The 10,261-nt window shown below is 36.7% G+C and overlaps 1 pseudogene; it reads left to right on the top strand.

The window, feature by feature from the left end:
- The first annotated feature begins 2,518 nt into the window (after positions 1-2,518).
- LOC133734513 (uncharacterized) lies at positions 2,519-3,995 on the top strand (annotated as a pseudogene).
- Positions 3,996-10,261: the final 6,266 nt, after the last annotated feature.

Genomic DNA, 10,261 nt, shown 5'->3' with positions numbered 1-10,261 from the left:
CCCTAGCAATCGGCCCAAACCCGGTCCAAGTCTTCATCTCCGTCACGCACTACTGCTCAACGCCGCCACGTCCAGCGCTGCCACAGCCCTCTACGTAGCTGTATCCCGAGGCTGTCAACGAACAACTCCGACAACCTTGATCCCGAAGGTTGAAAACCAAGCAAACCCAAACATCACGTCTGAGTTTACCCAGAAACCAGATTGATGCAGTCCACCAGCAGCCATCATCACCGCCAGCGACCCCAGAATCAGAGCAAATCAACCCACAAACAAATTATTAGGATCCTATTTATTATAATAAAATGAACAAATTAGTAGTTTGGATATTCGTTAAATCGTCTGATATGGATTTTGATTTGACAAGCAAGATCCATTGGATTATCAGCTCATATGAGATTTGAATTTTGTTTCTTATTAATTAAATGAATCTAAATTTAGATTGATCCACTTTAAATATATTTACTCTTTATTTGAGCATGAGTCGAACCACATGCAGTTGAAACATCGCTCCACTTCGCGGGTGGTTTAGGTCCAAGTCAACTATAGAGACTGCACCAATCAAGATCCAAAACCTTACCAAATTACCAAACAATGAAGTTCGAATAAGTAGAAAGGTTGATGAAGGCCTGCAAAATCCGGTTCCACCATTTATGGGATATATCTTCGGGTGGACTAGACCACACATATCTTAATTCTATTGTGTTTATCTGGTCATGTAAGTAACAGTTGGATAAAGCCAGTCTTTTTGTATGTATGAAAATTCAGCTTTGGACTTGGGCTGCAATGTGGAAGCAAATATACTTGCAGTTACTTTCATTGAAATGTGGTTATTTGGTGGTTTGGTTGGGAACAACCGTGTCCCACACCATGTAAACTGGAGTCACCAAGTGACAATTATAGAAAACGACTTCAAGGGTCACTAGGCAAAACATAAATTTTATGACCTACTCTGAGGTTTGTATACGTCGATGTGTCAATATATTGATTATTTAGTGGTAAATCAGCTCCGTACAATGGTAGACTAACCTTCTCAGATAATAAGGAGATTTTATATGGCGAGAGAGAGCTAATTAATCTACAACCGTGCCCTCAAGACTTGCTACACCTCAGGCAAAGATCATTCACAACACTACTAGAAAAACAGGTCATTTCACACGGAAAGTGTTGTCACAGAGGTTCACACGGACAATTATCCGTGTATAAAGTGCTATAGTACACACGGAAATCCGTGTGTATATATTTTCCACACAGACTATCGTGACCACATAAGGTTCAAACTGGGACCCAATATTTTTCAATCCAATTTACACACGGAGTCCGTGTGAAATAAAGTACAATTAAGATAATTCTGTAAATTTGTCGGAGGGTAAAATAAAAATTCACACTGTTTTCCGTGTGAAGAGATTTTCACACGGATATCTGTGTAAAAATATGAATAATAAGATTCCAGCACCAGCTTTTAGTCATGTCAAATAAGTGTAAATTTAATTTACCCACTGTATTCCGTGTGAATATGTAAAAACATAAGATTCTAATATCAGCGTTTAGTCTTATCAAAATTTTCTTTTCAGTTTACACACAGACTACCGTGTATAGGTTACAATAATTTTTCTTCAGCATCCTCTATAAATTCAGCATCACATTTCCTTCTTCTCCAAAAAATATCATCATCTTTTGTTAACTTTGCCTTCGAACTGAGTTCTGAAGTTCAGTCTTTGCATTGTTAGTCTTTCAGTTAATTTTGTCAATGTCTTCTAAGCGTCCAAATAGGAGTCGTAATCATGGACGAAGTCGTATTCGCTCTACATCTCCTCCAAATGATAATTATCTTTGTAACTCCAGTTTAGATGTTGGTGCACAAATGCCTCCAGTTAACTCAAATCTTGGTTTGAGTTATATCAATGGTGTTCAACCTGCTGCACATCCATTGCCTGCTATACAGGTTAACCCTTTACATTCAGGAGTTGTTAATTGTCCGGGAGGCCGAGTTTTACCAGCTTGGTTTTATCCCGGGACAGACCCTAGTTACCCTATTAATCTTAGTAATGACGATCTTGAAGTAAAGCCTCGTGTTTCCCATACTCGGGTAAAGATTGAGAAACCACCGGCCAGTGTGAAATATTAGTTCACACAGATATCTGTGTAAAAAAATAAATAAATATTATAATACCCACTTAATTTCACACGGATATCTGTGTAAAAATATAAATAAATATTATAATACCCACTTAATTTCACACGGATATCTGTATAAAAAAATATAAATAATAAAATTTTAATACCACCTTAATATTTCACACAGATATTTGTGTAAAAATATAAATAATAAAATTCTAATTCTGCATCTCCGATCGAAAGGGTAAAGACTCTATTCTCTCCATCTCCCTCATTCTCATCTCTCTCCGATTTTCTCTCTCAAGTACCCAGACACCTAGTCAAGCCGCCTCCAACCTCCAACCTCCAAGCCAAGCCGCCTCCTCCTCCTCCAGACCCTCGTCTCGAGCTCCCAAATCTGAGCATGGAATCGACTGTGAAGCACACCCTGGTGGTGAAGGTGATGGGCCAGACCGGATCTAGAGGTCAGGTGACCCAAGTCTGAGTCAAGTTTCTCGACGACCAGAACCGGTTCATCCTGAGAAACGTCAAGGGTCCTGTCCGGGAGGGCGACATCCTCACCCTGCTCGAGTCCGATAGAGAAGCAAGAAGGCAACCGATCTCCGGTCTCCGAGCTCCGCCTCCAGCCTTTCAAGCCCCACCGGCCACCGCCACTAGATCCAACAAAGTCATGGCCGGCACCATCGCAAGTCCAACTGCAATTTTTCTTTTGGTCGAAATCGACTCAGATCCAGAATCTCTTCGCATAAGAGTGGATCTTGCTATCGATCTGAACGGTGTCTTCAGTCAAGCCGACATGTCGTCAGTCTCCGTCTCATGTATTGCATGGCGATGCAACTGATTTGTTAAGGTTCATAACTTCTATCTCTCCTTCCTTTAATACATCTGGGTTGTTTCTTTCCTTGATGTCCATGTGGGTTTCAGAAAGAAATTGTCTTTCCTTGAATTCAATTTTAGATTTATAAGTTTCGATTGTTTTTAGGTCAAATTGAATTTGTTCTCAATGTTTCTGATTATACTACTCCCAATAATTGTTAATTTTTAATTTCACATGTCTAACTTCTGCAGTTCATTGGAAGGTATAATTGGGATGGTCTACTAGATGGACATGAATTGGACATTGGAAGGTGGTTTTCTATAGTCCTTATTCTTATTTGCTTCTCGTGATTTGACCCGAGATGATAGTATGCTTTATACTTAAACCATTGAAACGCTTTCAACTGTGTAACATCGGTGACTTCTAAATATCAGTCAAGCAATATATAAGTTCAAGATTAAGGCATAATACTTTGATATCACACAGTAACTGGCATGCCTCTTGGACCGCTGTGCTGCAACTGACCTAACCTCTTGCTAGTTAAAGATGGTGATTTAGCTAGTTATCTGAGATTTACATTGTGTCTCTACGATACTAGTTTTTCGAAGTTCTTGTGATTTTGAGAATTTTAGTTGTGTGCTTTACTAGAGTAGTTATCTCCAAGGTAGTGTTTGTACTTGAAAAAGCTAATCATCTACTCCTAGATTCTTTATAATTGTATAACCTTTGTTTGATATCCTTGTAATTTTTCTTCTTTCTTCCTGTGTGCCTTTTGGATAAACTTTTTGGTATTTAACTAGTTATTTCTAAATTGTTTATGATTTCTCAGGTTTACACATTCATTGGAAGCAACAGCTGATGATTCTTATCACTTTGAAATTTTGAAATGGTAGAAGAGGTGATAACAAATGGTAGCAGCCCTTCAGAGGTACTACTTGATTCTTGCTCTGCTAGTAGAAGATATGACATGGCCTCACTTGCAGACCCATCTGCAAATACTTTTTGCAGTTTAGAGTCAGACATGCTTTCTTTAATTAGCAAGTTACCTGATTTAGACTTGCTTCTATTCAGGCTGATAACAAATGTGTCATGCTCTTCTTAATGATTGAATATGCAATATCTGATCATCTTACAATGGTTGAATATGCAATATTTGATCATCTTACAATGGTTGGTTACTTCTCTTGTCCACATCGAAACTGAAGGTGGAAGCTCATTCTAATGGTTTTAGACATTTTATCATTCGAAGTTTCCTGTTCTAATATAACCTGTGAATTGTGCAGGTGCAGGCAAATGGTATGGCAGCATACTTTGTGACATTGACTACATATCTTGGCCTTTGGTGTGGCAAAATATTACTTGCTTGACATACTTTCTCCACCAAATGGTATGGCAGAATATTACTTTGCTTGACAGTTTCTTCTGGATATCAGACATATTTAGGTAATCATATACCCATTTCCATTGAAATTACTTTGAGTACAATTATTTGCATTATAATTGAAATTGCTGTAGCTTAATATGATTGTTTGTGTTCAATGGTTGTAGCTTATCTTTGAACAAAAAGAAGCAGAGAAGGCTAACCAAAACATAGAAATAACCCCTAAGGTTGTAGAAGATATATATGCTGACGTGTTTGGTGTTGAGAGGAGGAACCGAGTTAGAGGAATGGGAACGGGATATAAATGGGCTGATGTGCCTTTTATCCATACAGAAAACAAAGGGATTTCAAAAGAGGTGGAGGAACTAAGGGCTGCTGTGGAGGAACAAAAAAGTGTGTCTGCAAGAGCATTGATGGAGGTTGAAAGAGCAAGGGAAAGGAATGAAGTCGCTGAGAGAGAAAAACAACGTGAGGCATAGTTGGATAAGATAAGAGCTGATCAACTACAGATGATGGAGAACATGAAAAAAATGCAAGACTTGATGGAAATGCCAAGGACGTGATTGCTCAGCCATGTTTGCTGCTCTTAACTTCATCATGATGTTTGTTGTTCAGCCATGTTTTTGTTGTTTTGATCCTGGTTTAATGACTTCTAGATTCTGTATGTTTTTGTCCAAAATTTCTAGGAGTTATTAATCTAGTGTGGCATTTGCCATTGTATATATTGAAGAATATAATTAAGCTTTTATATTTGGGTTATATCTTTAAACTTCCTTCTGTATAATTTTATTTAATAGAATTTTTTTTTTAAATTTTTTTGGAAAGACAGCCACAGTTATATCATCTGTGTGTAGGATGTTGTCTGTGTGGAACATTGATGCTACAGTGCAATTAAATGTTTGTAAATTTGGAAGTTAATATAATTAGGATTCATACGGGACCCACCTAATATAGCTCACACGGACAAGCTTTCCGTGTGAAAATGATCTAGCAACGCTTGCAACACATACAAATTATGAATCCGTGACTGTACTGTGTGAAACTGCCTATACACACAGATTTCCGTGTGTATTTCAATGTATTCACACAGAATCCATCCATGTGAAAGGACCTGTTTTTCTAGTAGTGCAACCAGAATGAAAAGGTTACTAGTTTTGTAGAGGATCTCCTAGATTCAGCAGGAAAAGACGTTTGCAGCCTTCGACAATCGGAATTGGTGAACCAACACCTGATATGTTCTGTAGATCTAGCTTCTTAATTTAAATTACCATGACGGAGAAGATCGAGGCGATCACTCACCGTCAACAATTACTATGGAAAAGGAGCTATCACCGATAGCAGCAACAAGAAAGCCGAAACATGCAATTGGATGCCAACCGGACCAAGACGGGAACTCTGAAGAGCAATAATCCCCAATGTACCTTCGTACACTTGGTGCCACCCCACCTTCACACCAGCCAAACAATTTTGCTTACCGCCCCACCGGATCAAACCTATGTCACCGCTACTGCAGCAATAGCAACCTTAGACAAAACTAGGGTTTCTATCTTGCACTTCTACCATTTGTCCTTTAGGGTGTTTTCTGCTAGGGTAACGTACAGGAGAGTACTTTATTTGTAAATATTTTAGTTGATCAGAAATCTTACAATTAAAATATTTTCACCTTCACATTGGCCAAGACAACAAGATAAAAAAAAGAGAAAGAACAGCAAGTTAATTAGGTTCCTCGATCAACTTCTGAAAACAAAAAGCATATTGGGTAGATGCGTTTCATAATTTTCATTTGGGGACGTCATTGCTGATCGATAAGAGATAGGTTATGTGACCTAAGCATAGCTGAAGTCTGCTGCTTATGTGTCATTGACTGAATGCCAGATTATGCATGAGATTATCAAAGGCATTTATGAATAGAAGGTTTTTTTTTTTTTTTTTTTTTGAGAATAATGAATAGAAGTTGACATGCATGCAATTTGATAAAATGAAGATCACACTTCCTGCCTTATGTTTTATTATGCAATAATAGCATGTGCATGATAAATGTTCTTAACTATGCCATATATGCTACTTATCTGTGTAATTGGTTATATATATATATATATATATATATATATATATATATATATATATATATATATATATATATTAAGGCATTTAACTCGTTTAAACCAATGGACGGACTGAATCTGTCAACCTAAACCATACTAGCTTTAAGGCACTTATCAATGACTTAACGATCATCAATTTGGCTACAAATTTGCAGAGATGATCTATACACTAGTATATAAAAACAGAACGGTCGAGATGTGGGTATGCGACCGAAAACTCAAACTTCACAAGTTAATTTTCAAAGCGGAGCTCCGCTCTGGATAGGATCTGATATATATATACTATATCAGATCCACATCTCGACCGTTCTGTTTTCGGTCGCATACCCACATCTCGACCGTTCTGTTTTTATATACTAGTGTATAGATCATCTCTGCAAATTTGCAGCCAAATTGATGATCGTTAATGTATCTAACTCGCTTAAACCAATGGACGGACTGAATCTGTCAACCTGAACCGTACTAGCTTTAAGGGACTTATCAATGCCTTAACGATCATCATTTTGGCTGAAAATTTGCAGAGATGATCTATACACTAGTACCTAAAAACTGAACGGTCGAGATGTGGATGTGCGACCGAAAAGTGACCCAAAACTCGAACTTCACACCGTTAATTTCAAAGCGGAGCTCCGCTCTGGATAGGATCTGTATATATATATATATATATATATTAATGGCTAAATAGTTTAATAGTAAGGCCTGACGAAGATTATGAAAGAGAAGTAAATGGCTTGGTTTATGACTTAGAGTCAGGAATTAGATGATTTAAAGGGATAAGAGGTTCCGAACCCAAAACTTTATAAAGTTAGGCTTCTGATCCTTATTTACAGGCTAGTTAGCGAACTCTAAAACTGTGGAAGAACGAATCAACATTGATAATAATAAGCTATATTTGTATCATGATCTATTTACACCATGACGATGTGTTGACTAAGCAACATTGGGTGAATGATCACACCTCAATCGGCAAATGGAAGTAATAGGGGTTTCAAGGTGTTGCCATACTAGCTTTTACTAATTAATATCATGAAACCTTCTGATTTGTAACTTACCAAATGGCCGGAAAGAATATGGATCATCTCTATGGAATCAAAAGTTATGTCAATTCAGGAGGCAAAGCCAGTAGATTACTAGATCATCTCTAGAACACTTTTTAAATACGCCATGTAAAATGGAATATTATAACTGCTACATGTACAAAAAGAGTAACAAAATTCCACTAGAAATTGATTATTTACTTCACCACTATAATATCGACAACAACTGTCTATATACAATCATATTATAATAGAACTTCCTATTACATATATACCCACAGATCATCAATCGAGTCGATCCCAACAGTTTCCTTGAAAAAAACAGAACTACCAAGAGACTAATTCAATCCCAGCTTCATCATAACAAACTAAAACTTAGATGAAGGGGAGAAAACTTAAAGATGAGAAAAGCCAAATGACAAAAAATACAGTATCAGGCCATCTTTTTATTCTTGTGAGAAACTATGATAAAAGGATTCATTTCACCTTGGGCTAGATAGAGCTTGATGATTGCAACTCTATATAGATCGGCCATGTACGTGAGCTTCTCGTATACAAAATCCTCTCTCCATTTCCTTGTGTGCTTGGCTATGAATTCCTCAGCTCTCCTCTCCAACTCTTCACTATCAATCTCTTCACCATAAAACTCTTCACTATTAACATCGTCATCATTATCTTCATCATAACCATCAGAACCGCACTCATTGTTATCCTCATCGCAATCGCTACATTTGTAGTAGTAATAGTAATCTTCATCACTTACCTTCAATACAGTATAGTCTTTCACTTCATCTAGCCGAGCATAATGATCAGCATCTTCCCTGGGAGGCCTCAAAATCCCAAACACGATATTAATCGTGAGAGAAACAACAGTGACCATAAAGATCGAACACGAACTCGCGATTTGATTTTGCCACTACCATAAACTCGTAGGTGGAGAAAATAAAACTATGGTGCTTAGAAACTGACAGAGATATGTAGAAGCAAACCAAGAGGAAAAAAGGGATTGCTACACGTAAAACGAGAAAAACAAGTGGTCTAGGTACTGAAACCAACTTCATACAAGGGTATGAACCAAGATGCTTCCTTTCTTTTTTCCTTTCTCAGCTACAAGAAGAACATTTATTTTGTAGGGTTCTTTTATATTCCAGTTGGGAAGCTTCTCATTAAAAAAGATTTAAGAAATTTTCTGAGAAATTTGTTAAAAGTCTACTTCTGGAAGAATTGAAGATGTTTAGGGGGGATTACTTGTACTGTCGAAATTCTAATTTTAGGCCTCATCAAAAAGCCCGCGGATCAAGTGGGCCGATGGAGGCCCGCCGGCCCTGAGGGCTAAAAGCCCGGCCCGGCCCGTTAAAAAGCCCGCCTCGGGTGGGTAGTGGGCCGGCCCGCAAAAAGCCCGCAAAAGCCCGGCCCGTAAAAGCCCGTAAAATATTTTTTTTATATATATATATATGTGTGTGTGTGTGTGTGTGTGTTATATAGATATATCTATATATGTGTGTGTTTATAAATATAAATATATATATATATATATATATGTGTGTGTGTGTGTGTGTGTGTGTTTATATATATATATATATATAGAGATATAGAGATATATAGATATATATATATATATATATATATATATATATATATATATATATATCAATATATCATGTATGTGTGTGTGTTTATATATATATAGAGATATATATATATCAATATCTATGTGTGTGTGTGTGTGGAAGTTCTTATACTTCTATATAAAATTTGTGCATATATATATATATATATTCTAAATATCGGTTGACCAATTCGATCAGATTCGAAAATATGGTGAAATTGGCTAAATTTTTTACCACACTCATAATTTATTGTAATAAACTCATCCAACGGTCGGTTTTTCCATTTTCTTTGAATTGATAGGGGTTGCTCTTAGGAGTGTATGATATATAAATATAGGTTTATAAGAGTAACTACGTTTGACCTAGTTGATCGAATTCGAAACGATAACCAAATTTGCTAGATTTTTTACAACCACCATAAAATATTACAATCTCTCAATCGAGCGGTTGGTTTCTCCAAATTCATCTTCCACTTCATGGTTGTTTTAGAATGGAACTCAACAATTTAAATGCAATGTATAAGTCATACAACTTTAGGAGACAAATTAGTATAGGCCAACGTATTTGTAATTAAAAATTGAAATTTTTATCTTATGTCCACACACATCCATCGATGAATTATTTACAAGCGTGATGTAAAAAAATAAACAAGTTTTGCATTCATCACGCCATCGGTCAACCAAGAAAACATGCAAGTGACTACAGTTGACTAATCCGATCGAGTTCGAAACTATGGTGAAATTGACTAAATTTTTAACCACACTCATAATTTATTGTAATAATCACATCCAACGGTCGTTTTTCCCATTTTATTTGAATTGATAGGGGTTGCACTTTGGAGCGTGTGATATATAAATATAGGTTTAGAAGAGTAACTAGGTTTGACATAGTTGATCGAATTCGAAACGAAAACCAAATTGGCTGTATTTTTTACAACCACCATAAAATATTACAATCTCTCAATCGAGCGGTTGATTTCTCCAAATTTATCTTCCACTTCATGGTTGTTTTAGAATGGACCTCAACAATTTAAATGCAATGTATAAGTCATACAACTTTAGAAAGAAAATTGGTATAGGCCAATGTGTTTGTAATTAAAATTAATTTTTTTTATCTTATGTCCATGCACATCCATCGATGGAATATATACAAACGTGATGTGAAAAAATAAGCACGTTTCGCGGTTGTCACGCCAT

This window comes from Rosa rugosa, chromosome 2 (genome assembly GCF_958449725.1).
Source record: "Rosa rugosa chromosome 2, drRosRugo1.1, whole genome shotgun sequence".
Classification (NCBI taxonomy): Eukaryota; Viridiplantae; Streptophyta; class Magnoliopsida; order Rosales; family Rosaceae; genus Rosa; species Rosa rugosa.
This window is presented reverse-complemented; position numbering and strand designations above follow the sequence as displayed.